The sequence below is a fragment of the Eriocheir sinensis genome, chromosome 33 (genome assembly GCF_024679095.1).
Source record: "Eriocheir sinensis breed Jianghai 21 chromosome 33, ASM2467909v1, whole genome shotgun sequence".
Taxonomy (NCBI): Eukaryota; Metazoa; Arthropoda; class Malacostraca; order Decapoda; family Varunidae; genus Eriocheir; species Eriocheir sinensis.
Window position 1 is genome coordinate 5,908,636 of NC_066541.1, and position 26,441 is coordinate 5,935,076.

Below are 26,441 nucleotides of genomic sequence, written 5' to 3' on the forward strand. Positions count from 1 at the left end.
CTCTCTCTCTCTCTCTCTCTCTCTCTCTCTCTCTCTCTCTCTCTCTCTCTCTCTCTCTCTCTCTCTCTCTCTCTCTTATTTATTCATCCTTTTCTTCTCTTCTTGTTTAAAACATGACCATTCTCTTTTCAATCAACCTCTCTCTCTCTCTCTCTCTCTCTCTCTCTCTCTCTCTCTCTCTCTCTCTCTCTCTCTCTCTCTCTCTCTCTCTCTCTCTCTCTCTCTCTCTTCGCCAGGTAATGGAATGGGTTCGAAATGGGTCTTGTGTGTGTGTGTTTTAGGCCCAGACTCATTACGATTCATTATTGCGTGTGTGTGTGTGTGTGTGTGTGTGTGTGTGTGTGTGTGTGTGTGTGTGTGTGTGTGTGTGTGTGTGTGTGTCTAACCTCATGCCTGTGTTTATAAAGTATCTCATTAACAGGCGTTCTTAAAATGGAAAGGAGGAGGAGGAGGAGGAGGAGGAGGAGGAGGATGGGGAGAGGAGGGGACATTTACTTGAGCACCCGAAGAGGAGGAAGAGGAGGGGAGAAGAGGGAGAAGAGTGGAACGATCAACAGAGGAACTGGAGGCGAGGAAAAGAGGGAGGGAGGGGAAGGGAGAGAAAGAAGAGGAGGGAAGGGAGGATGAGTAAGGGGGGGGGAGGGGGTATGAGGGGTGTTGCAGACTCTTGTTTACCTTCGTGTTTTGCTCTCCTAACACTCTCTTGACCCGAAGCATTGTCCAACTTTATTTTCTGTTTCATTTCATAGCATTTTTTCTTTTTAAATGACATAACGAGGACAGTTGGGACGGGAAGACATGGTAAAAGGGGAGGAAGGGTAGAAGGAAATGGAAAAGGAATGTGTTGGAAGGGAATGGGAAAGGAAGGGACTGGAAGGGAAGGGGAAGGGAAGGATGGGACTAGAAGGGAATGGAAAAGGAAGGTGCTGGAAGGGAATGGGAAAGGAAGGGACTGGAAGGGAAGGGGAAGGGAAGGAAGGGACTAGAAGGGAATGGAAAAGGAAGGTGCTGGAAGGGAATGGGAAAGGAAGGGACTGGAAGGGAAGGGGAAGGGAAGGAAGGGACTAGAAGGGATTGGAAAGGGAAGATACTGGAAGGGAATGAGAAAGGAAGGGAGTAGAAGGGAAGGGGAGGGGAAGGAAGGGACTAGAAGGGAATGGAAAGGGAAGGTGCCGGAAGGGAATGGGAAGGGAAGGTGCCGGAAGGGAATGGGAAGGGAAGGGACTGGAAGGGTATGGAAATGGAAGGTGCTGGAAGGGAATGGGAAAGGAAGGGACTGGAAGGGAGGGGGAAGGGAAGGAAGGGACTAGAAGGGAATGGAAAAGGAAGGTGCTGGAAAGGAATGGGAAAGGAAGGGACTGGAAGGGAAGGGGAAGGGAAGGAAGGGACTATAAGGGAATGGAAAGGTGTTGGAAGGGACTGGAAGGGAAGGGACTGGAAGGGAAGGGACTGGAAGGGAAGGCGAAGGGAAGGAAGGGACTAGAAGGGAATGGAAAAGGAAGGTGTTGGAAGGGACTGGAAGGGAAGGGGACGGGAAGGAAGGGACTGTGGAGAAAAGTGATGGATAAAGGAAAGTAAAGAGAAGGGAAGGGAAGGGAAAGCTGGGATGAAGGGAAAGGTGGAGGAGGAGGACGAAGACTGATGTAAAGAAGGAAGGGAAGGGGAAGGAAAGGGAAGGGAAACATGGAATAAAGGGAAAGGGAGAGGAGAGGAAAGAGGAAAAATGCTGGAGAGAGGGAAGGGAAGGGAAACTTGAGGAGAGAAGAGGAGGAAGGTGAGGGTGAGGGGTGGAGGGAAGGGAAAGGGGGAAGGGATAGGGAGAGGAGGGGAGAGGTTAAGAATGATGGAAAGAGAGAAAGGAGGGAAAGGGGGAGGAGGAGGAGGATGGGGAGGGAGAGGAGGAGGAGTAAGGGAGAGAAGGGTGAAGGGGGTCTATATAAGTGGGAGGCAATGATGTAGAGGGCGCTGCTGCTGTGTGCGATAAGGCGCTGTACAAAGTCAAGAACATAGAGGGCGTGCGTGGACGCCTGATATATAGACGGACGGACAGGCTGCTAGGAGGGAGGGAGAGAGGGAGAAGGAGAGTGGAGAGAGAGAGAGAGAGAGAGAGAGAGAGAGAGAGAGAGAGAGAGAGAGAGAGAGAGAGAGAGAGAGGAAGAAGGAAGGAAGATTGAGAGAGGGAAGGAGAGAGGAAGAGGAGAGAAAGAAGGAGGAAGGGAGGGAGAGGGGAGGAAGGAGAGGAGGGAAGGGAGAGGGAGAGACGGAGAGGAGGAAGAAGGAGGAAAGACGAGAAAGGAAGGACAGGAAAAGAACGACTGAAGGGAGGGGAAAGAGGGGAAGGGAAGGAGAGAGTAAAGATGGACGGTGAGGATTGGACAGTGAAGGGAAGGGAAACGAGAAGAGAACATGACGTAGAAGGGAAGAAAGCAGGGCAAAGAAGACAAGAAAATGGTTGAAAGGGGCAAGGAAGAAAAGGTCAAAGAAGATAATGAGGAACGATAAGAACGTCAAACAGCGAAGAAAATGGAAACGAGAAGAGAACATGACGTAGAAGGGAAGAAAACAGGGCGAAGAAAACGAAAAAATGGTTGAAAGGGGGAAGGAAGAAAGGGTCAAAGAAGGTAATGAGGAACGATAAGAATGTCAGTGAAGAAAAGGGAAACAGGAAGAAGAGAACGTAAATGAAACAGAGGGAACGAAAGAACGGGAAGGAGAAAAGACAGAATAACAGAAGATTGGGAAAAGCAAGAGAAAGGGAGAGAAAAGAAATGGAAGGGAATAAAAAGGAAAGGAAAGATGGTGAAGAGAGGTAAGGTAGGGTTATATTAAGTGTTGTCTGGTCAGGAAATAAAATGAAAGGGAGGGAAGGGAAGGAAAAAGAAGGGACAGGAAGAAAAGGAAAGAGAAGGGGAGTGATAGGAAAGAAAAGTGGAGAAAAGGAAGAAAAGGAAAAGAAGGGGAGTGATAGGAAAGAAATGGGAAGGAAAGAACGAAAAGGGAAGAGAAGGGGAGTGATAGGTAAGAGAAGGGGAGGAAAGGAAGAAAAGGGAAGAGAAGGGGAGTGATAGGAAAGAAATGGGGAGGAGAGGAAGAAAAGGGAAGAAAATGAAGGGAAGGCAAGAGGAGAGATGCAAAATGTAGGGAGAGGAAGGGAAGAAAAATTAAGAATGATAGGAGGAAGAAGAGGGAAGAGAATGATTGTATGAATAAGCAAAGGAGAGTTTACGAGAGAACGGTAAAAGCGAGATTAAGGAATGAATGGATGGGAAGGAGGAGGGGGGGAGAGAGATAAACAGAGAAGTAAGTTTAGACGAGAGAAAGAAAGGAAGTTAAAGAGACAGAGGGAATGAAGGGAAGGGAAGCGAAAGGAATGAGGGGAGATGGGATAAGCAGAAGAGATTTTGGAAGTGAGACGAAGGAAAATTATATAAAGAAACAGAAGGAATAAAGGGAAGGGAAGGGAAACGAAGGACAGGAGATGGGATAAAGAGAAGAGAAATTAAAGACGTAAGTAGGAAAGCGAGATTAAAGGAACAGAAGGAATTAAAGGAATGGCTGGGAAGAAGGGGGATATAGACGAGAGGGAATGAAGGGATGAACAGAAGAGGAGGAGGAAGATAATGTGAGATCAAGGGACAGAGGGAAGGGAAGGAAGGGAGATGAACGGCATGGGATGAAGGAAGGGATGAAGGGATGGACGGAAGAGTGAATGTATTGAGGGAGTGATGGACAGAGAGCTTGAATTCATTTCCATACCAAACACATGCGCGAGGCACCTGGTGGGGGGAGGGGAGGCAGGGGGAGGGGAGGGTTTGGAGGGAGAAGGAAAATGAGGGCCTGATGTATACGAAATAGATCTTTACCTTTCCCTTATAACCTTGAAAGTAAAATAAGGAGCCGCCATAACTTCCAACACGCACACGCACACACGCACACGCACACACACACACACACACACACACACACACAGGAAAAGTTGGATAAATGTAGATACGGAGACGGGACCACACGAGCGTAAAACCCAGGCCCTGTAAAACTAAAACTAGGTAAATGCACACACACACACACACACACACACACACACACACACACACACACACACACACACACACACACACACACACACACACACACACACAGAACGAGGTCAAAGCTAGAAGGAAGAAAGAAGAAGGGGAAGAAGGCAAGACAATGAGAAAAAGAACAAAAATGAAAGTATGGAAAAGTAGAAATGAAGAAGAAAAACAAGAAAACAAGGACAAGACAGAGAGGAAGAACAAAAGAAAAACAAGGAGAGGAAGGAAGGTATTAAAAAAAGGAAGGAGGAGCAAGGAAGTTGAAGGAAGAACAAAAAAAAGAGAGAGAAGAGAAGGAAGGAGAGTAAAGGAAGGGAGGAGACGGGGCAAGGAAGACAAAAGGAACATAATAAAACAAATATGATACAAGGAAATGCGAAACTAGACTTAAATTCCCATAAAACAAACACATTTAAATGGCCATGACCAAGACGACATTTAAAGGGACAGGGAACATACACACACACACACACACACACACACACACACACACACACACACACACACACACACACACACACAAGGGGCGGCGTGGAGCAAGGACCAGGAAATTCATTAAAGGAAGGGAATGAAGAGAGAAGGAAAATGAAGATAGGGGAGGGAAGGGAAAAGAAGGTAAGGGAAAAAAAAGGTAGACAGGAAAGACAGGTAGAAAGGCAAAGGAAGGCAGGAGGAAAAGTATGAAGGAATGAAGAGGGAAGGAAAATGAAGATAGGGGAGAGAAGGGAAAAGAAGGAAAGGGAAAGAAAAAGGTAGACAGGAAAGATAGGTAGAAAAGCAAAGGAAGGCAGGAGGACAAGTATGAAGGAATGAAGAGGGAAGGAAAATGAAGATAGGGGAGAGAAGGGAAAAGAAGGTAAGGGAAAGAAAAAGGTAGACAGGAAAGATAGGTAGAAAAGCAAAGGAAGGCAGGAGGACAAGTATGAAGGAATGAAGAGGAAAGGAAAATGAAGATAGGGGAGAGAAGGGAAAAGAAGGTAAGGGAAAGGATAGGGTAGACATGTAAAAAAAGGTAAAGGGAACAGGAAAGGGAGAGGAAAGGGAGAGAAATAAGGTAAGTCAGCGGCTGAGAGCAAGGAATCAAGGGGAATCAGGCGACACCATTACCACCCATTAACACGACGCAAGCCGCTATTAAGGACACAATCGCCCCCGTCCGTTCCTGTCCGTGGTGCGTCCTTGGCCTGCGCGCGGCGGAGTGGGCGGCGATAAAGATTAATTTAACGGCTAATGGAGTCTGAGGCGCCGAGATCTTGCTAATAGAACGTTGTCATTACCCCCAAGTTACAGGTACATGGAGAGACACACCTGCTGGGAGTTAGAGCTTACCTGTGAACCTAGATTTGACCTCTCTCTCTCTCTCTCTCTCTCTCTCTCTCTCTCTCTCTCTCTCTCTCTCTCTCTCTCTCTCTCTCTCTCTCTCTCTCTCTCTCTCTCTCTCTCTCTCTCTCTCTCTCTCTCTCTCTCTCTCTCTCTCTCTCTCTCACACACACACACACACACACACACACACACACACACACACACACACCTGTCTACCCTTTCCTCTCTTACCTTATTTCTCTTCCCTCTCTCTCTCTTCCTCTCTCTTCCACTCCTGTCTACCTTTTTCCTATCTTACCTTTCTTCTCTTTCCTTCTCTCTTCCTCTCTACCTTCTTTTCCCTTCTCTCCCTTATCTTCTCTTTCCTTCTCCCTTCATTCCTTCATACTTGTCCTCCTGCCTTCCTTTACCTTCCTACTTACCTTCCCTGTCTACCTTTTTCATTCCCTTACCTTCTTTTTCCTTCTCTCCCTTATCTTCTCTTTCCTTCTCCCTTCATTCCTTCATAATTGCACTTCATCCTCCCTTTGCCTCCCTACCTAGCTTACCTTTCCCTCACCTTTCCACCTTTTCTCTATCCCTTCTCTTGTCTACCCATTTCTTTCCATTACCTTCTTTTCCCTTTTCTTTTTTACACCTTCATTATCTTCTCTCCCTTTCATCCTTCCTTCACTCCTTCATAATTGCACTTCATCCTCCCTTTGCCTCCCTACCTAGCTTACCTTTCCCTCACCTTTCCACCTTTTCTCTATCCCTTCTCCCTTCAGTTTTGCCTTCTCCCTCTTCCCATCGACACTCCTTTTTTTCTCCCTTCTTCTCCCCTTTTCATCACACCTCTCCTTCTCATTATCATCATTCTTCTTTACCTCCTCTCATCCACATACCTTTCCTTCCCTTCCTCCCTTACCCACTCTTCCTCTTCTTCCCCTCCCGTCCAAACGCCTTTTCTGCCCTTTCCCTCCTTCCCTCCCTTCTCCTTCTCCTTCTCTTCCATCTTGCCCTTCCCTCCATACCTCTATCAACTTCTCCAAACCTCCTTCCTTTCTAGCTTTGCTCCCTCCCTATCCCCCTCCTTTCCTCCCTTCCTTCCTCCCTAACTCTTTCCCTCCTCCTCCTCCTCCTCTCCTCCCGTCGAATCGTCTTTTCTTCCCTTCCTCCCTTACCCACTCTTCCTCTTCTTCCCCTTCCGTCCAAACGCCTTTTCTGCCCTTTTCCCTCCCCTCCTTTCCCTTCTCCTTCTCTTTCTCTTCCATCTTGCCCTTCCTCCCTTACCTCAATCTACTCCTTCAAACCTCCTTCCCTTTTAGTTTTGCTCCCTCCCTATCCCCCTCCTTCCCTCCCTTCCTTCCTCCCTAACTCTTTTCCTCCTCCTCCTTTTCTGCCCTTTTCCCTCCTTCCCTCCCTTCCCTTCTTCTTTTTCTCTTCCGTCTTGCCCTTCTCTCCATTACCTCTATCTACTCCTTCAAACCTCCTCCCTTTCTAGCTTTGCTCCCTCCCTCTCCCCCTCCTTCCCTCCCTTCCCTTCTCCTTCTCTTTCTATTCCATCTTGCCCTTCCCCCCTTACCTCAATCTACTCCTTCAAACCTCCTTCCTTTCTAGCTTTGCTCCCTTCCTCTCCCCCTCCTTCCCTCCCTTCCCTACCTCCCAAACTCTTTCCCTCCTCTTCTTCCTCTCTCCCGTCGAATCACCTTCTCTGCCCTTCTTCCCTCCTTACCTCTCCTTCCTCCTCCTCCTTCTCTCCCATTCACATATCTTACCCTTTCCTACCTTGTCTCTACCTACTCCTCGACCCTTCCCTCCTTCAAACCTTTCCTGTGCTCCTCCCTCCCTCCTCCTCCTTCGACCCTCCCTATTTCTCTCCCTCTCTCCTCCTACTTCTCCCTTCCCATCCTCACGCCTGTCCCACAATGCACGCAGGCCCATCACACTGTCACCCCATCACCCCACAACAGCGACCTTCCCACGCCCCTCGCCCCTCACCCCCCCCTCACGCCACACCCCTCTCCCCTTTCCCTTTCCCCCCCAAACGCCACGCCCTCTGCACGCATCTTCACACACCTGTCGTATTGGCCACGCATTCACTAATTAACACCTTTCCCACGCCCCCTCCTCCTCCTCCGCCTCCTCCTACTCTTCCTCCTCCTCTCTTTCTCAATCTACTTCAAAACCTTTATCTTTCCTGGCAATTTCCCTCCCTCGTGTAATCATCTTTTCTTCTCTTTCTTCTTTTTAATTTCTTCTTTTTCTTCTTGTTCTTGTTCCTCTTCTTCTTCTCTTACATAACCCTTCTCCGTTTTCCTCACTTTTCTCTTCCCCAATATCTTTTCCTCTCTTTTTCTACTTTTTCTTTCTTTTTCTTCTTCTGCTTCTCTTTTTTCGTCCTACATAATTCTTCTCGTCCCAAGCAATTCTCTTCCGCTCTATCTTTCTCCTCCACCTCCTCCTCCTCGTATCCTTCCCAATCTTTCTTCTTGCTCAACTTTTTATTTTTTTCCTTTTATTTTTCTTCCTTCTTCTCTTGTTCCTCCCACACAATCCATTTATCTGATAGTTACTCTTTTATTTTCTTCCTTACCTTCTTTCATTTACTCTTTTATACTCTTCCTCTAGTCACAAAAAAAAAAAAATATATATCCCTAAAAATATCCTTGACTCTCTAAAATAAACATCCCAGCTCCCTAAAAGCTTACCATGACTCCCTAAGAAATGTCCCTAACTCCCTAGAATATCCCTAACTCCTAAAAAATTCCTTGACTCACCCAAAGAAAAATCCCTGGCTGACACCCCAAAAAAGTAAGCCTCCCCAAAATCTCCCCCAAAATTACTCACCCAGACTTTCCCTAACTCTTCCCAGCTTCCCTTCTCAACCCTCCCCGACACCTAAAGAGAAATATCCCTAAGTCCTCTACAAAATATCTTTAACTGACACCACAAAAATGAACCTCCCGAGGACTTCCGCAAAAATTAACTCTTCCCTGACTCTCCCCAGGTCCTCCTCCTCCTCCTCCTCTACCCAGCTTCCTCCCCAACTCTCTTCCCCAGAGATAGGAGGAGGAAGTTTAGATTAATTCCTCAGGTTCATCTTAGCCTCCCCTGGACACAATCAGGAGGAGGAGGAGGAGGAGGAGGAGGAGAGATAAGAGATAGGCAGTGAAGACAAGAGGGACAGCCAAAATGAGGAAGACAACGAAGATGAAGAAACCGAAAAGAAAAGAAAAAAGATAAGAGGGAATAGAAGGGAGGAAGAGGAAAAAGAAAGGAAGAAAGGAAGGATGGAGGGAAGGAAGGAAGAACAGGAGTAGAGGAAACAATGATGAAAATGAGACGAGGAGGAAAACAAAGGTAACGAGGAGGAAGAGGAGAATGAGAATTAAAAGGAGGAAGAAAAGAATGAGTGAGGATTTTAATTGAAAGGAGGAAGAAAAGGATGAGTGAGGATTTTAATTGAAAGGAGGTAGAAAAGGATGAGTGAGGATTTTAAGTGAAAGGAGGAAGAAAAGAATGAGTGAGGATTTTAAGTGAAAGGAGGAAGAAAAGGATGAGTGAGGATTTTAATTGAAAGGAGGAAGAAAAGAATGAGTGAGGATTTTAAGTGAAAGGAGGAAGAAAAGAATGAGTGAGGATTTTAATTGAAAGGAAGAAGAAAAGAATGAGTGAGGATTTTAATTGAAAGGAGGAAGAAAAGGATGAGTGAGGATTTTAATTGAAAGGAAGAAGAAAAGGATGAGTGAGGATTTTAATTGAAAGGAGGAAGAAAAGGATGAGTGAGGATTTTAATTGAAAGGAGGAAGAAAAGGATGAGTGAGGATTTTAATTGAAAGGAAGAAGAAAAGGATGAGTGAGGATTTTAATTGAAAGGAGGAAGAAAAGGATGAGTGAGGATTTTAATTGAAAGGAGGAAGAAAAGAATGAGTGAGGATTTTAATTGAAAGGAGGAAGAAAAGGATGAGTGAGGATTCTGAGGTTAGATTAGGAAGACAACACATTACGATCAGTCTTCTTCCTCTTCCTCCTTTTTTCTTTATCTTCCTCTTCCTTCCTCTCTCACCTTCCCCTTGCACCCCATCCTCTCATCCACTTTCCTCCCCACAACACTCTCCCCACACCCGAAAGTTTCCTCCATGCCTCTCCCCTCTCCCCTAGGACATTCCCACTCTCTCCTTTCTCTCTTCCTCTTCCTACTATCTCCCTCTCCTCTCTCCGTCTTCTTCCCCTCTCGCTTCTCTCTCTTCCTCTCCTTCCTTACATTCTCTTCCTTAATTAACACTCACTAAAGTTATCATTCTCTCTCTCTCTCTCTCTCTCTCTCTCTCTCTCTCTCTCTCTCTCTCTCTCTCTCTCTCTCTCTCTCTCTCTCTCTCTCTCTCTCTCTCTCTCTCTCTCTCTCTCTCTCTCTCTCTCTCTCTCTCAAGAGCAAGGTAAACACTTAAGGTAATGCAACGCTCAATTCCAGGCTCGCTCACTCACTCACTCACTCACAAGGTAATTCACTCACTCACTCTCTCACTCACTCAAACTCACTCAATCACTCACGCATTCACTCAATCCTACCCCCTCCTCCCTCCCTCCCTCAAACACTCACTCAAACTCACTCACTCAAACTCACTCACTTACACTCACTCCCAAATTCATTCATTCATTTAATCTATTTCACTATCTTATAATGTGAGAGAGAGAGAGAGAGAGAGAGAGAGAGTTGGACTGTGCTTTTCGATCTTCATTTGTTTCACGTCTTAATTTGGTTGTTTCCCTCCATTCTTTCCTCCTCCTCCTCCTCTTCTTCTTCCTCTTAAACCTCCTCCTCCTCTTCCTTCTCCTCCTTCTCCTCCTCCCCCTTCTCCTCCTCCTTTTAAATATGTTGCTGGCAATTATTCTCCTTAATTTCTCTTTCTTTCTCTTTTATTTTCTCTATTTAATTTTCTTTTACTTTCTCCAATTCCCTCCTTCTCTCTCTCTCTCTCTCTCTCTCTCTCTCTCTCTCTCTCTCTCTCTCTCTCTCTCTCTCTCTCTCTCTCTCTCTCTCTCTCTCTCTCTCTCTCTCTCTCTCTCTCTCGTTCCAGTCTTTGTTTTTTTTTCTTCTTTTTCTTGTTTTCTTTCCATTTGTTACCTGCTGTAGCTTTCTCTTTCTTTCCGCTTCCAGTCTCTTGTGTGTATTTCTTTTCTTTCTTTTATTCTCTTTTTTTCATGGATCTCTGCACTTCTTTTTTCTAGTTATATTTCCGTTTATCGATTTCTGTATCTTTCTTTATTTTGTTTTTTTGGTGTTGTGTCTGTGTTACTTTCGTTTATTTTCTCTGTTTATCAGCTTCTTTATCTTTGTTTTCTCATTCTTTTGTTACCTTTGTATTGTTTCTATATATTTTTTGCCTTTTTATCAGCTTATGTATCTATTTCCTCATTCTTTTCCTCTTATTGTATTACTTCCGTTTATTATTCATAGTTTCTTGGGATTTTTTTCTTTCTTTCCTTCTCTCTTTCTTGGGATTTTTTTCTTACTTTCCTTCCTTCTTACTTTTTTTTTCTTTCTCCTTTTTTTCTTTGGATTTTTTCCTTCTTTCCTTCTTTCTTTCTTGGGACTTTTTTTCTTTCTTTCCTTCTTTCTTTCTTTTCTTCTTTCCACTCTTTTTTTTCTCTCACTCTCTATTTATCTATCCATCTACATCTACAGCCATCTCTTCATAAATCTGTCTACCTACGTATCTATCACTTTATCTATCTATCTGTCTATAAATATATCCATCTAGGTATCTATCTCTCTATCTACATATCGTTTTACTCTCCCCATCTATCTATCTGTATATTTATCAACTCCTCTCTCTGTATCTATCTATCTATCTCCCCTCTATAATTTCCCGAGGGTCGGCGGTTCAGTGGGCGCGGTGCTCGGCTCGCGACAAAGAGGTCACGCGTTCAATCCCAGCTCGCGGCGACTTCTTGGCGAGGGAGAGGTAGCGCTCCCTTCTAACCCTCATAACAGGTATTGGTCTCGGCTACCTGGCTCACGGGACTCTTTAATTACCTTTGATAACTTGACTTTACCCCTAATTGTCTCCATCTTCGTTCACGTTTAAACTATTTTCTTGTTTGTTTCTTTTCATTTTGGTCTAATAGTCTAATAGAAGGAAAGAAAAGGGAAGAGGAGATGGAAGGGAAGAAGAGAAAAGGGGAAGGGAAGAAGAGAATAACGGGTGGCTGACAGAAACAGAGAAGGGAGGTAGAATGAAATAAAGGTTAAACTATTTCCTTCTTTTTTTTCTTTTCCTTTAATAGTCTCTTTATTTTCCTTCGCGTTTCAACCATATCGCTATTTTGTTTGTTTGTTTGTTTTTATTGTCTTTCTTGGGTATACTTTTTTATCTTTTCTCAGCAATAATTCTCGAGAACAGTTTTCTTTCTTTCTTCGTATTCTCCTTCCCTCCTGTTCCTTCCCTTCCCTCCTGTTCCTTTCCTTCCCTCCTGTTCCTTTCCTTCCCTCCTGTTCCTTTCCTTCCCTCCTGTTCCTTTCCTTCCCTCCTGTTCCTTCCCTTCCCTCCTGTTCCTTTCCTTCCCTCCTGTTCCTTTCCTTCCCTCCTGTTCCTTTCCTTCCCTCCTGTTCCTTTCCTTCCCTCCTGTTCCTTTCCTTCCCTCCTGTTCCTTTCCTTCCCTCCTGTTCCTTTCCTTCTCTCCTGTTCCTTCCCTTCCCTCCTGTTCCTTCCCTTCCCTCCTGTTCCTTTCCTTCCCTCCTGTTCCTTTCCTTCCCTCCTGTTCCTTTCCTTCCCTCCTGTTCCTTCCCTTCCCTCCTGTTCCTTCCCTTCCCTCCTGTTCCTTTCCTTCCCTCCTGTTCCTTTCCTTCTCTCCTGTTCCTTTCCTTCCCTCCTGTTCCTTTCCTTCTCTCCTGTTCCTTCCCTTCCCTCCTGTTCCTTCCCTTCCCTCCTGTTCCTTCCCTTCCCTCCTGTTCCTTCCCTTCCCTCCTGTTCCTTTCCTTCTCTCCTGTTCCTTCCCTTCCCTCCTGTTCCTTTCCTTCCCTCCTGTTCCTTTCCTTCCATCCTGTTCCTTTCCTTCCCTCCTGTTCCTTTCCTTCCCTCCTGTTCCTTTCCTTCCCTCCTGTTCCTTTCCTTCCCTCCTGTTCCTTCCCTTCCCTCCTGTTCCTTCCCTTCCCTCCTGTTCCTTCCCTTCCCTCTTGTTCCTTTCCTTCCCTCCTGTTCCTTCCCTTCCCTCCTGTTCCTTCCCTTCCCTCCTGTTCCTTCCCTTCCCTCCTGTTCCTTTCCTTCCCTCCTGTTCCTTTCCTTCTCTCCTGTTCCTGGATAACCGTTTCCTTTCTTCCTATATTTATTTATTTTATCTTTCCTCGCATCTTTCCATGACAATTTCCTTTCTTCCTTTATTTCCTCTTTATATCTTTCCCCATTTTCTTATTTTTCTTTTATTCCATTTCTCTAAACTTTTCTCTTTTTGATTTCTATTTGTGCTTTTTTATATTTCTTCACTTTTATTTTCACAGCATAACGAGTTTCGATAACAACTTCCTTCTTTTACTTCCTCGTTTTATCGTCCTTCCACTTATTATTTTTCTTTTTGAGTTTATTCTTATCTTTCTTCTTTTTACTCTTCCTCCTCGTGATCGTTTTCGTCTTTCTCTTCTTATTTTTTTTCTTTTTTCTTTCTCTTTTTTCTTTTTCTTTTTTCTTTTCTTTTTTCTCTTTTTCTTTCTGTTTTTCTTTCTCTTCTTCTTTCTCTTCTTCTTTATCTTCTTCTTTTTATTTTTATTTTTATTTTTCTTCTTCTTCTTCTTCTTCTTCTTCTTCCAGTCCGTCTTTGTATTCAGGTCATTGCTCTTGCTTTTAATCTCTTTTCTCTCTCACTTTCTTTCCTTTAATTTATTTCATTCTACCTCCCTTCTCTGTTTCCTTCTGCCACCCTTTATTCTCTTCTTCCCTTCCCTTTTGTCTTCTTCTCTTCCATCTCCTATTCCCTTCCCCTCTTCTTCCCTTCCACCTCCTCTCCTTTCCTCTCTCTAGACTATAATTTCCGCTTTTTCCTCTGTATTCCTTTCTTCTCTCTTCCCTTTCATCTTTTCCTTCCTTAACCTTTCCTCCCGTTCCTTCCCTTCAGTCCACTCTCCTTCCCTTCGCTTTCAATTATTTTCCTTTCCCTCTTTTTCTCTACTTTTCTATTCAACCATTCGTGTTATCTACTTTCTTTTCTTTTTTAATTACCCTGAACTTTCATTTCGTTTCCCCTCCTTCCTTTCCCTTCTCAAAACATCATTTCTTTTTTTTTCATTCTTCCTATCTCCTCCTCTTTGTGCTTGATTCACCTCTTCCTTTCTCCGTCCGTTTATCCGTTTCTCTCCACTCCATTACCTTCCTTTCCTTCCCCTTCCTAGCTATCGTTTTCTACTTTTGTTTTTTTTGCTTTTCTTTCCTCTCTGACACAGTTTCCTCTTCTCTCTTTCACCTTCATCTGTTATTCTCTTCCTTTCTCTTCCCTTCCCCACCCAGTACTCTTTTTCAGGTATAATTTCATCCCATCTGTTCATTCTTCCTGTATTCTTATATTCTGAGTTATTTTATCCCTCCCCTCTCCTTCCCTTTCTCCTGCCCCTTCCCTACCCTTTCATTCCCATTCCATTTTCTTTCCTAGCTTAAATTTCCCTCTTCTCCTTCATTCATACTCTATTCTTCTGTTCTTCAATACTTTATCCTTCCCCTTCCCTACCTTCTTCCCTTCGCCTCCCATTCCCTCCCATTCCATTTTCTGTTCCAGCTTTAATTTCTTTCTACCCCTTCATCGTTTCTCTATTCTCTCCTTTCTCTTTCCAACCATTTTTCTTCCCTTTCTCTCCCTTCCTCCCTTCCTCCTTCCAGTTTTCCTTCACCTTCCCTTCCCTCCCATTCCATCTTCTGTTCCAGCTTTAATTTCTTTCTACCCCTTCATCGTTTCTCTATTCTCTCCTTTCTCTTTCCAACCCTTTCCTCTTCCCCTTCTTCTTTCCCTTCCCTTCCCTTTCCCTTCCCCTTCCCCTTTCCCTTCCCTCCCATTCCATTTTCTGTTCCAGCTTTAATTTCTTTCTACCCCTTCATCGTTTCTCTATTCTCTCCTTTCTCTTTCCAACCCTTTCCTCTTCCCCTTCTTCTTTCCCTTCCCTTTCCCTTCCCTCCCATTCCATTTTCTATTCCAGCTTTAATTTATTTCTACTCGTTCATTCTTTATCTATTTCTGTTTCTCTATTCTTCTATTCCATAATACTTAATTCTTTCTCTTTCCAACCCTTTCCTCTTCCCCTTCTTTTTTCCCTTCCCTTTCCCTTCCATTTCCCCTTTCCCTTCCCTCCCATTCCATTTTCTATTCCAGCTTTAATTTCCTTCTTCTCGTTCATTCTTTCTCTATTCTTCTCTTTTGTAATACTTTATCCTTTCTCTTTCCTACCCCCTTCCCTCTTCCCCTCCCTATCCCTTCTCCTCACCTTCCCTCTCATTTCATTTTCTATCCCGGCTTTATTTTCATACCTGTTCATTGTTTTTATATTCTTCTCTTCGGTAATATTTTATTCTTCCCATTCCCTACCCTTTTAACTTCCCCTCCCAGACCCTCCCATTACATTTTCTGACCCAGCTTCAAGTTCTTTCCGCCCATTCACTGTTTCTCTATTCTTCTCTCATATAATACTTTATCCTTCCTCTTTCCCCTTCTCCTCCCCTCCCCTCCCCTCCCTTCCCCTCCTTTCCTCTCCCCTCAGCTAAGCAAATTTTACAATCAATCCTAAATTTTACCTGCAAGCATTGTGGCCTCACCCTCCCCCCATACCCCTCCCTCCTCCCTCCGCCTCTTTACCTCTCACTAACGTTTCCCTCTCTCTTGTTCTTCCTTCCTCGACTTCCTTTCCACTGCATGACCAATAGGGAATTTTAGGAAGAAAGCCTCCTCCTCCTCCTCCTTTTTCTTTTTTTTTCTCTTTTTTGTTTATTTTCCTTTCTTTTTCTCCTTATCTTTCCACTTCTGCTTCTCTTTCTCCATTTCCTTCTTCTCTTCGTCCTCCGCCTTCTCATCTTTAAAGAAAACATCCTCCTCCTCCTCCTCCTCCTCCTCCTCCTCCTCCTCCTCCTCCTCCTCCTCACCTCTTCCTCTTCCTCCTCCTCCGCCTCCTGACCAAAACCATTTTCTTCCAGCGCATCTTCTTCCTTAAAGCAAATTCTAAAAACAAAACAAAAATATCGGCCGGAGGTCCAGTTTTCTCTTTACATACAAAAAAATACTACGATAATATTCATGCCGTGCTTTTAAAACGAGGTCTGTACGTGTGTGTGTGTTTGTGTGTGTGTGTGTGTGTGTGTGTGTGTGTGTGTGTGTGTGTGTTAAGTATAAACAAAACTCGCACACACTTCAAGTTCTCAGAAAAAAAATAAAAACCAAAAGTATACCCGAGTAATTTTCACAAGCATCAAAAGAGGTTCCTTTTTTTTTTTCATTATTTCTTCGTTAATTTAAAAGACCGGGGTAGTTTTCCTCGAATCGTCTTCCTGTGAATAACCAGTACAAGAAACATGCTCTCTCTCTCTCTCTCTCTTACATCCACTAACGAGTCAAAATAATTGGCGAAATAGTTAAAATTGAAAAAAAAGCGAAAAGAAAGAATTTCCAATAATTATTGCTCACCAAAGAAGCAAATAAAAAATAACTTCCATAAAAATCAAGGTTAATTAAATTCACACACACACACACACACTATTAAACTTCACAGACCTGACCTGCTGACCTTTATACTTACTTTTTTTGTTCTCTTCTCTTTATATTTCACTTCCATTATGAGAATACGGCGGGAGAATAAAGGAGGACTTAATTAATACCTGCAATAAGCTCCCACCTGTGCAAGATAAGAAAATATCCCTCACCCTTTGCCCTGACACCCCAACAACGACCACTGTTACAAATAGACTATAAAAACACTTGCTGCACTGATTTATTTTCCTCCATAGCTGTTACGTAGAAAAAAAAAACTGCACTTCATTATTAGCAAACGAATCCTCATAAAACAAGTCAGAGTTGTAGTGATGTTTTTTTCTTCACTCCTGTTAAGTAAAAAGTAAACACTGTACCTCATCATTAGCAAACAAAATCCAATAAAGTAACAACTCAGGGCTCAAGTATTTTTCCCCACCATTGTTAGGAAGGGGAAAAACTAGGTTCCATTTCATCATTACTAAAAGACAAAAGCAACAACTCACTGTAAGCCTTTCGTTTCGTGCTGTAAAGTTGAATCATTTTTTATACCCGTACATCCCACCTCATCACTGTGTTCCCCTTTCCGGTCAGTTGTTTTTTCCTGATCGCTGTTTAGAGGAAAAATAAACTGCCTTTCATCATTCGTAAGCAAATTCCCACAAAACAAGCACTCGGGCAACTATTCCATTCCGTGTAATAAAGGTGTTGAACCATTTTTATACCTGCACTTCCTGCCTGTGCACTTTTACTTTCACTCATCGCTGTTAAGAAGAGAATAAACTGCACTCGTCATTAGTAACAAATTCCCACAAAACAGTAACTCAAGGTAACCATCATATTCCGCCCTATATAGGTGGTGAATCGTTTTTACATCTGCACAATTCACATGTTTACCTTTACGTTGTTTCTTTCCTCATCACTGTTAAAAGGAAAATTAAACTGCACTCGTCATTAGTAAACAGATTGCCACAAAATAGCAATTCAAGGTAACCATTATATTCCGCACTCTAAAGGTGGTGAGTCATTTTTACATCTGCACAACTCACCTGTTTACCTTTACGTTGTTTATTTCTTCATCACTGTTAAGAGCAAAAACAGGCTGCACTTCATCATTAATAAACATACCCACAACACAGCACCTAAAGCCAACCATTTTATCTCGTGCTATAAAGGTGGTGAGTCATATTTACACCTGCACATCCTACTTGTTCACCCTTATGTTCACCTCTTTCAACTTTTCTCCTCATCGATGTTAAGAGGAAAAATAAACTGCACTTCCTCATTAGTAAACACATCCCCACAAAGAAACTCGAGGCGGCTATTATATTTCCATTTTCATACCTGTAGCTACATCCCATTTGTTCTCCTTTACGTTCACTTTCCTTTCAGCTATTTCCTCATCGCTGTTAGGAAGGGAAATAAACTGCACTTCAGCATTAGTAAACACATCCCCACAAAACAACACATTCTTTTTCGTGCTATAGAGAAGCCGAACAATTATTATATACCTGTTCTACATTCCAACAGTTCTCCTTTACGTTCACCTTCCGTTATGTTCGGTATTTACCTGCGATAAGTCCCACCTACGCAGCATACCGCCACCGCGCCGTGTTCAGCTGTAATGCATCTCGCCTCGACCTGAGCGACGGGCAATGAATGACTGTCCATCACTCGGCCGGGTATGTATGAATAAGGAGCGTGCGTTGCTTCAGTCCGGGCGAGAAAGATAAAGAATGATAAACAAAGGAAAAAATGGGAAACAACGGTAGACAAATAGTGCAGATAGGAAACAACGGTAGACAAATAGTACAGATAGGAAACAACGGTAGACAAATAGTGCAGATAGGAAACAACGGTAGACAAATAGTACAGATAGGAAACGAAGGTAGGCATAAGGAAAGAATATGAATAATGAACCAGGGGAAAAAAGAGAAGAAAGATAGATAAGTATGGAAGGAAAAAGGGAGAAGAGATTAGTTAGAGGGAAAAAGGTAAAAGAAAGATCAGTCAAAAGGAAAAGAAAGTTGAGTAAAAGGGAAAAAGGGAAAAGAGATAAGTAAAAGGGAAAATGGGGAAAAGAAAGATAAGTATAAGGCGAAAAGGGAAAGGAAAGATGGATAAGAAAAAGGGAAAAGAAAGATAATTATAATTAAAAGGGAAACAGGAAAAAGAAAAGAAACAAGAGGAAAACAGGAAGGGTTAAGCGATCGGGAAAAAAAGGTAAGTAATGAAAACAAAATGAAAAAGAAAGTAAAATAATAGTGAGCATCAAGAAAAAATGAAAAGAAAGACATGCAAAAAAAAAGAACGGAAATGAACGATAAGCGAGAGGGGGAAAAATGGAAAAGATAACCAAAACAAAGAAAAGGAAAGAGTAAAAAATATAATCACATCAACTAAGAATCACATCACATTTAAACCTCGTCACGTCTATATGAATCCGAGTTTATTGTTGCTGTTGTTGTTGATGTTGTTGCTGTTGTTGTTGTTGTTGGTGGTGGTGGTGGTGGTTTAAGGGTGCGTCGTCAAACTTGCTCCCGGCGGTAACATCAAAATTCACTCCATGGATTTTGGTAATTTACGCAAGTCTTTTCATAATATAATGTCACTCAAAAATATATATAAATAAATCGGTGTTATCGTCAAGATCTAACCTTTTTTTATCGACGACTTATTATTAAAATCTGTATCAAATGATTAACACAAATTTGATATGACGAGTTATCGGTGTGTAATAATTTATTTTCTTACATACATTCAAATTCATTCTCCATGTAAAGGTTCTCGCATCATATTAAATGTCGTCTGTATTCCAAACACACAAACAGGCTACAATAAATGGTTTTCGTTGCTTCATTATTTTCATCATTCTCTTCATAACTATTTACATTTCTTCTTTCTTTCCCACGCCAAGGTTCTCGCATCCATTTAGATTTCGAACGTATATAAAAATAAAAAAAATATGTATAATAAACCGCTTCTGGTGAATAACGTTTTCTCTTCTTTCCACCTCTCGTAATCAAATTAGTAAATGGTTTTCTGTGTAGCATTTTTTTTTCTCTTTCCTTACCACTGTTTACATTCTCTCCCTAAGTAAGGGCTCTCGCATCCATTTAAATTTCGTATTCATTCTAAAAACACACAAATATAATAAACCGCTTCTGGTGAATTGTTTTTTATTTCTTTATTTTATTTATTTATTTATTTATTTATTTATTTATTTTTTGCTTCCCCTCTCTTGTAAAAAAATAAGTCCATATTTCTCTGCGCATCACCTTTTTCGTCTTTTTTTATGACTTTTTACATTATTTCTTTCCCACGTAAAGGTTCTTCAATCTATTTAATTTTCGTATATATTCTAGAGACACAAATATGATAACCCGCTTCTTGTGAATTATATTTCTTGTCTTCTTCCCATCTATAGTAAATAAATTAATAAAGTTTTCCACGTATCACTTTTTTCGTCTTTATTATAACTACTTAAATGCCTCCCCAACACAAAAAATTTCGTATTCATTCAAGTTTCGTATTCCTTCTAAAAACACAAACATAACAACCCTCCTCTGGTGATTTTTTTTCTTCTTTCCATCTATAGTAAAAAAATAAATGAACAGTTCTCAGCGCACCAGAGTTTTTTTTCCCCACGTAAGGGTTCTCGCATTCATTCATATTCATCCTAAAATCACGGAAACATAATAAACCGCTTCAGGTGAGTTAGGTGTTTTCTTCTTTCCATCTTAAGAAAACAAAATTAATCGTTGACTGCGTATCACTTTTCATCTTTTTTATAACTATTTACATTTTTCCCCAACGTAAGGGTCCTCGCGTTCATTTAAATTCATCCTAAAAACACACGAACATAATAAACCGCTTCTGGTAAATTAAGTGTTTTTTTTTCCTCTTCTTCTTCTTTCCATCTGCTTAAATTCCTTCCGCACGAACAGACTCACGCATCTATTTATATTCCAAATCCACACAAGGCTCTTCGCATCTGTTTACATTTTCCATCTATTCTAAACACACACACACACGCACACGCACACGTACACTTACACACACACACACACACACACACACACACACACACACACACGAGTAAAAAGAAACTACATGTAAAAAAAAGAAAGCAAAAATATGAACCAAAACATAATCTAACCCTCGAAAAATGGAATAAAAAAAAGGAAATTGAGATAACAGGAAAAGTGAGAGCGACACACACAAAATAAATAAACAAATAAATAAATAAAAAATAAATAAATAAACTGGTTCTGGTGTCAAATTTTCTCCTATTTATATCATCTAATTCTTTAACACTCCCTCCGCGCGTTAAGGGTTTTACATATGCTTAAATTTTGAATCCATTGTAAACTCCCAAACACAAATATAATAAACTGGTTCTGGTGCATAAAGTTCTTCTATTTAAATAATTTCCTTGACATTCCTTTCACAAGTTAAAGTTTTCCGATCTGCATGAATGTTGAATCTTTTATAAACACACACATACAATAAGCTCACACAAACATATTAACCGGTTCTGGAGTCTAATTTTCTTCTACGCATATAATCTTTTGACATTCCTTCCACAAATTAAAGTTTTCGCATATATTTGAATACCTAATGTATTATAAGCAAACATATAATGAATAAGTTGTGGTGTATAAGTTTCATCTATTTATGTACTTTCTTAACTTTCCTTCTTCATTTTCAGTTTTCGCACGTATTTAAAAGTTGAATCTATTACAAACACACAAATATGATAAACTGGTTCTCGGTGTATAATTTTCATCTATCTATATTCACTTTTAACATTCCTTTCACAAGTTAAGGTTCTCGCTTCTATCTAAATGTCAAATCTATTATAAACTCAACCGAAAGTTACAGCTATTCTAAATTCACACACAAATATAGTAACTAGCTTCTGTTGTATCCTTTTCATATTTTATTTATTTTATATTTTTACATTAAGTCCCCCGCGTAAAGGTTATCATTCTATCTACATTCCTTCCCCCACACACAAAGTTCTCGGAAATACTCAAAATCCATATCAATACTAAACACACATAGAGAATATACACCGCTTCTAGTGTATCCTTTTCATCTTATTTTCTCTCTTTTCTTTCTTTGTTGACATTAGCTCCACACACATCGATATAAATTCCTTCCCTTCGTAAAAGTTCTTGCGAATAGAATAAATAACTTCTGGTGTGTAATTTCCATCACGATTTATTTTATCTATTTACATAATCGCAACTCGTAAAGGCTCTTGCATCTGTTTAAGCTCCTTCACCCCTTACATTTACAAGTTCTCGCATATATTTAAAAGTCATATTATTACTAAACACACACAAATAATAAACCGCTTCTGGCATATCCTTTTCATCTTTTACTTTTGTCTTTTTACACAATATTCCCACTATATTCGCATCTATTTTACTTCCTTCCCCACGTAAAAAAGTTCTAACATTTATTTAAGTCATAGAAACACTAAACACACGCGTATATAATAATTACCTTCGGATACCATTCTCATCATGTTTTATTTTCTCTTTTTATATCAACTCAACATGTAAAGGTTCTTTCATCTATTTAGATTCCCACGTAAAAAGTTCTCGCATTCAAGTCACACCATAATAAAACAACCACCAATATAATAAATGGCTTCTGTTGTATCATATTCTTTTTCCTTTAGTTTATCTTTTCATAACGATTCCCCGCGAAAAAGGTTACCCCATCAATTTAAATTCCTTTCCCACGTACAAGTTATCGAATTAATCTAAAAGTCGTATATGTGAATCCTAAACACACACAAATATAGTAAATTGTTTCTGGTATATTATTTTCCTCTTTTTTTCAGTTTATCATTCAACACTAAATTCCCACGTGAAGGTTCTCTCGCTTCTTTCTCCACGTAAAAAGTTCTAGCATTTATCTAAGTCATATAAACACACACAAACATAACAAATCGCTTCTGGTGTATCAGTTTCATCTTTTTTTTATATTATCATTTTATATTAACTCCCCACGTAAAAGTCCTTGCATTCTATTTAAATTTCTTCACCACGTACAAGTTCTCGCATTTATTAAGAAGTCGTACCATTACTAAACACGCGAGTATAATTAATAAATCACTTCTGGAACACTATTTTTTTTTTTTTTTTTTGTACATTAACTCCCGGGGTGAAGGTTATTCGATTTACATTTCTTCCCCACTTCCACACGTAAAAAGTTCTCGCATATATTTAAGTCGTATCATTACTTAACAAAAACAAGAACAGTAGATCGTTTGTGGTGAATCATCTTCATTTTTTTCTTATATTTTTACATTATCTCACCATGTATAGTTCATCGCATCTATCTAAATTCTTCCCACATAAAAACAATTATCGCACGTAATCAAATTTCTTATCAACACTAAACACACACAAACAATGAACCGCTTCTGGTATATAAATTTACAACACTGCAGAACTATTTACATTCCGTTCCCCACGTACAGGTAACCACATCCATATAAATACCGTATCTGTTTTAAACCTCGCCCAATTAGGTAAGGTTTCCCATACCAGAGTGAGGGTGATCAGTGATGAGAGGGACCGCGGGGGTGGGGTGGGGGATGGGGGGGGAGGGCGAGGGGACAGCGGGGAGGGAGAGGCGCGTTCCCTCACCCTCGCCCTCTCCATCTGGCTTCATGGGTTCTCGGCGCGCGCGACCATCCATTGTTCAGGATAAATACAAAAATAAATAAATATATCATTGTTGACGCCTAAATCCCTTCCCCTAACCCTACCCCTCGATCCCGCCAGCCTGCTAGTCTATTTAAAAGTTAATCTCACCCACACACCCACCCACCTGGCAACCCTTACCTTACATAACCTAATCTTGCCTAACTCTCCCGCATGCTTTCCTTACCTAACCTTACCTTTCCTTACCTTACCTTACCTTTCCAAACCCCCCTTCAAGTCTACCTTACCTAACCCTGCCTTAACTAATGTCACCTCCGCGCTTAAACGAATGTAGAGTATAGCTTAACAACCTCCTATCATCATGTTTTATTTCATCTTATATTAACTCACCAGGTATAGGTTATCGCATCTATTTAAATTCCTTCCCAACGTAATTTTTTTCGCATGTATTTAAAATTCATATCAATACTAAACACACAAACTTAAATGGATCGTTCCTTGTGTATAAATTTGCATCTAACTTTACCTTACCTTTACTTACTCTCCCCCGCAAGCCTACCACCTACCACCCTCTCCTCTTCCGCTAGCCTACATAAACTAACCTTTCCTTACCTAACCCACCCCACAAGCCTACCACCTACCAGCCTCTCCTCTCCGTTAACCTACATAAACTAACCTTACCTAACCTAACCCACCCCACAAGCCTACCACCTATCACCCTCTCCTCTTCCACTAACCTAAATAATCTAACCTTACCTTACCTAACCCACCCCCAAAGCCTACCTAACTTAAACTAACTTACCTAACTCATTTCCCGCAAGCCCACTTCACATAATTTTACCTTACCTTTACTTATTCTCCCCGCAGGCCTACCACCTAACCTTCTCCCCCCCGATCCGCCAGCCTGTCTAACCTAACCTTCAGTCCCCCTCCCCCTTTTAAGCCTACCTAATCTAACCCAACTTTCCTTGCCTACCTCCCATCATCCCGCAAAACTAATTAACCTAACTTTACCTCACCTTTACTTACTCCCTTTGCAAGCCTACCACTTAATCTTACCACATAATACCTTTACCTTACCTTTACTTATTCTCCACACCTTACCTACCTTACCTTACCTTACCCCCCTTCCACTAGCCTGTAACCTACCTAACCTTCAGTCCCCTCCCCTTAAGCCTACCTAATCTAACCCTAACTTTACCAACCTACCTTACCTTACCTCCCATTCCACTAGCTTACCTAACCTTACCTACCCTTACCTTACCTTACCTACCCTTCCACTAGCCTACGTAACCTTACCTAACCTTGCCTACCCTTACCTTACCTTACCTACCCTTCCACTAGCCTACGTAACCTTACCTAACCTTACCTACCCTTACCTTACCTTACCTACCCTTCCACTAGCTTACGTAGCCTTACCTAACCTTACCTACCCTTACCTTACCTTACTTACCCTTCCACTAGCATACATAACATTACCTATCCTTTCCTACTTATACCTAACCTTACCTACCCCTCCATCCCTTCCGCCAGCCTACGAAACCTTACCTAACCTTACCTACCCTTACCTAACCTTACCTACTTACCTACCCTTCCGCCGGCCAATGAAACTTTACCAAAATTTACCGACCTTTACCCCTTTCCGCCAGCCTACCTACCCTTCCCTCCCTTCCACCAGCCTACCTAATCCACCCTCCACTTCCCCCCGCCTCTCCCGAAGCCAGCCGCCTACCACTTCCCCCCCACCCCACCCCCCCGCCACATCAAGTCTTTTTATCATCAACTCGCGTAAAAAAAGACACCGAGTGGGAAGTTTAGTCAAGTTTTATCGCCGACCCGAAAAAATGTCGCCTCAATCTAAGTTTTTACTCCACTACGAGAGAGAGAGAGACTATAATCTGTGCCACACGAAATAAAGATTGATTAATTGAAGACAAGAGACAGATCAATGGATAGAGAGAAACGAAGATTTGACAATGAGAGCAAAACATCAATGGAAAAGTCAAACCAAGAAACAAAAGAGTGATGACGACAATGGTAATACTAATAAAAAAATAATAATAATGTGTACTTACCAACGGAGGCGACGATGCTGACTTAGATTCCGTCGTCTGAAAAAGAGAATAGAAAAATATCAATAAATTACTCTCTCTCTCTCTCTCTCTCTCTCTCTCTCTCTCTCTCTCTCTCTCTCTCTCTCTCTCTCTCTCTCTCTCTCTCTCTCTCTCTCTCTCTCTCTGGCATAAAAAAACTAAATGGAATAAATCTCACTCGACGTTTTAATATCTTTTTGTCTCCATGACTTTCACGTAAAAACAGATTAATTTTCTACGTGGATTATCTGTTTTTTTTTTTTTTTTTTTTGTAATTTAGGTAACTTTCTTTGTGGTGTTTGTTTGTTTCAGTGTTTTTTGTAATCTCTCTCTCTCTCTCTCTCTCTCTCTCTCTCTCTCTCTCTCTCTCTCTCTCTCTCTCTCTCTCTCTCTCTCTCTCTCTCTCTCTCTCTCTCTCTCTCTCTCTCTCTCTCTCTCTCTCTCACATATCCTAAACACAAACATTTCTCCCTCCCTTCTTCCCTCCCTCCCTCCCTCCCTCCCCTTCATCTCTTCTCTCCCTCTCTTGTCACTCCCTTCATTCACTTTCCTTCATTCTTCCTCCTCTTCTTTATCTTCCTTACTCCACCTATTTTCTCTCCTCTTTCCTCTTCCCATCTCCCTTCTCTCTTTTCTTTCTCTTTTCCTTTCCTTTCTTCCCTCTCCCCCTCCAACCTCTTACTCCTCCACAAATTCTCTCTCTCTCTCCTTCTAACCTCTCTCTCCTCCCCAATCATCTCCCTCCCATTGACTTCCTCTTCCACATCCTCTCTCTTCCTCTTGCCTCTTTCCCTCTTCCATTCTCTCTCTTCCTCTATTTTCTCAACTCCTTCCATTTTCCTTTGGCCTTTCTCCTCATACCCTCCATCCTCTCTCTTCCTTTCTTCTCTAAACCCCTCCATTCATAGGGGGGGAGGGGATAGAGGGCATGGGGCAGAGGAAGAGGGGGAGAGATGGAGGGGAGAGGAAACTTGGGGTAAAATTAGAAGCTCAGATTAGCGGGACTGTTCACGATAACTTGGCGGGGAGAGGACAAGGGGGAAGGGGGGGGCGCTAATCCCCTAAAGCCACTCCCGACCACCCCTCCCCTTCCCCCAACCCTCCCCCTCCCACCCTCCACAGCCAACACCCACTCCGACTTATACGCCCCTCTCCTCCTCCTCCTCCTCCTCCTCCTCCTCCTCCTCCTCCTCCTCCTCCTCCTTCTCTTCTTCTTCCCCCTTTTCTTCTCCCCTCTCTCTCCCACTTTATCACCTTCCCCACTTCCTTTCTTTCCATTAATTCTTTCTCCCCTCGGTAAAACCAATGTTGGGGAGAAAAAAGCTTCCTCTTCGTCTTCCTCCTCCTCTCAAAAGCAAATGCTTCCTCTTCCTCCTACCCTACTTTCTCCCACACGCCTCCTCGTCCTCCGCCTCCTCCTCCTCCTCCTCCTCCTCGTTCCGCCACTCACACTTGTTTCCTTCCATATCACTCCAGGTTCACACTCTCTCCCTCCCTCCCTCCTTCAATCCACAAAGCGATATAATGAAGGCAAAGTCAGGTCCCCTCCTTCTCCTCCTCCTCCT

The 26,441-nt window shown here is 42.1% G+C and overlaps 1 protein-coding gene across 3 annotated transcripts in view; it reads right to left on the bottom strand.

Annotated features, from left to right (window-relative positions):
* Positions 1 to 26,441, bottom strand: part of LOC127006616 (discoidin domain-containing receptor 2-like) — a 390,501-nt gene that overhangs the window by 287,323 nt on the left and 76,737 nt on the right. For all 3 annotated transcript variants that reach the window (XM_050876726.1, XM_050876725.1, XM_050876724.1), the window contains exon 2: positions 24,859 to 24,894. The gene's annotated coding sequence lies outside the window, so the exon portion shown is untranslated. The remainder of the gene's footprint in view (positions 1 to 24,858; positions 24,895 to 26,441) is intronic.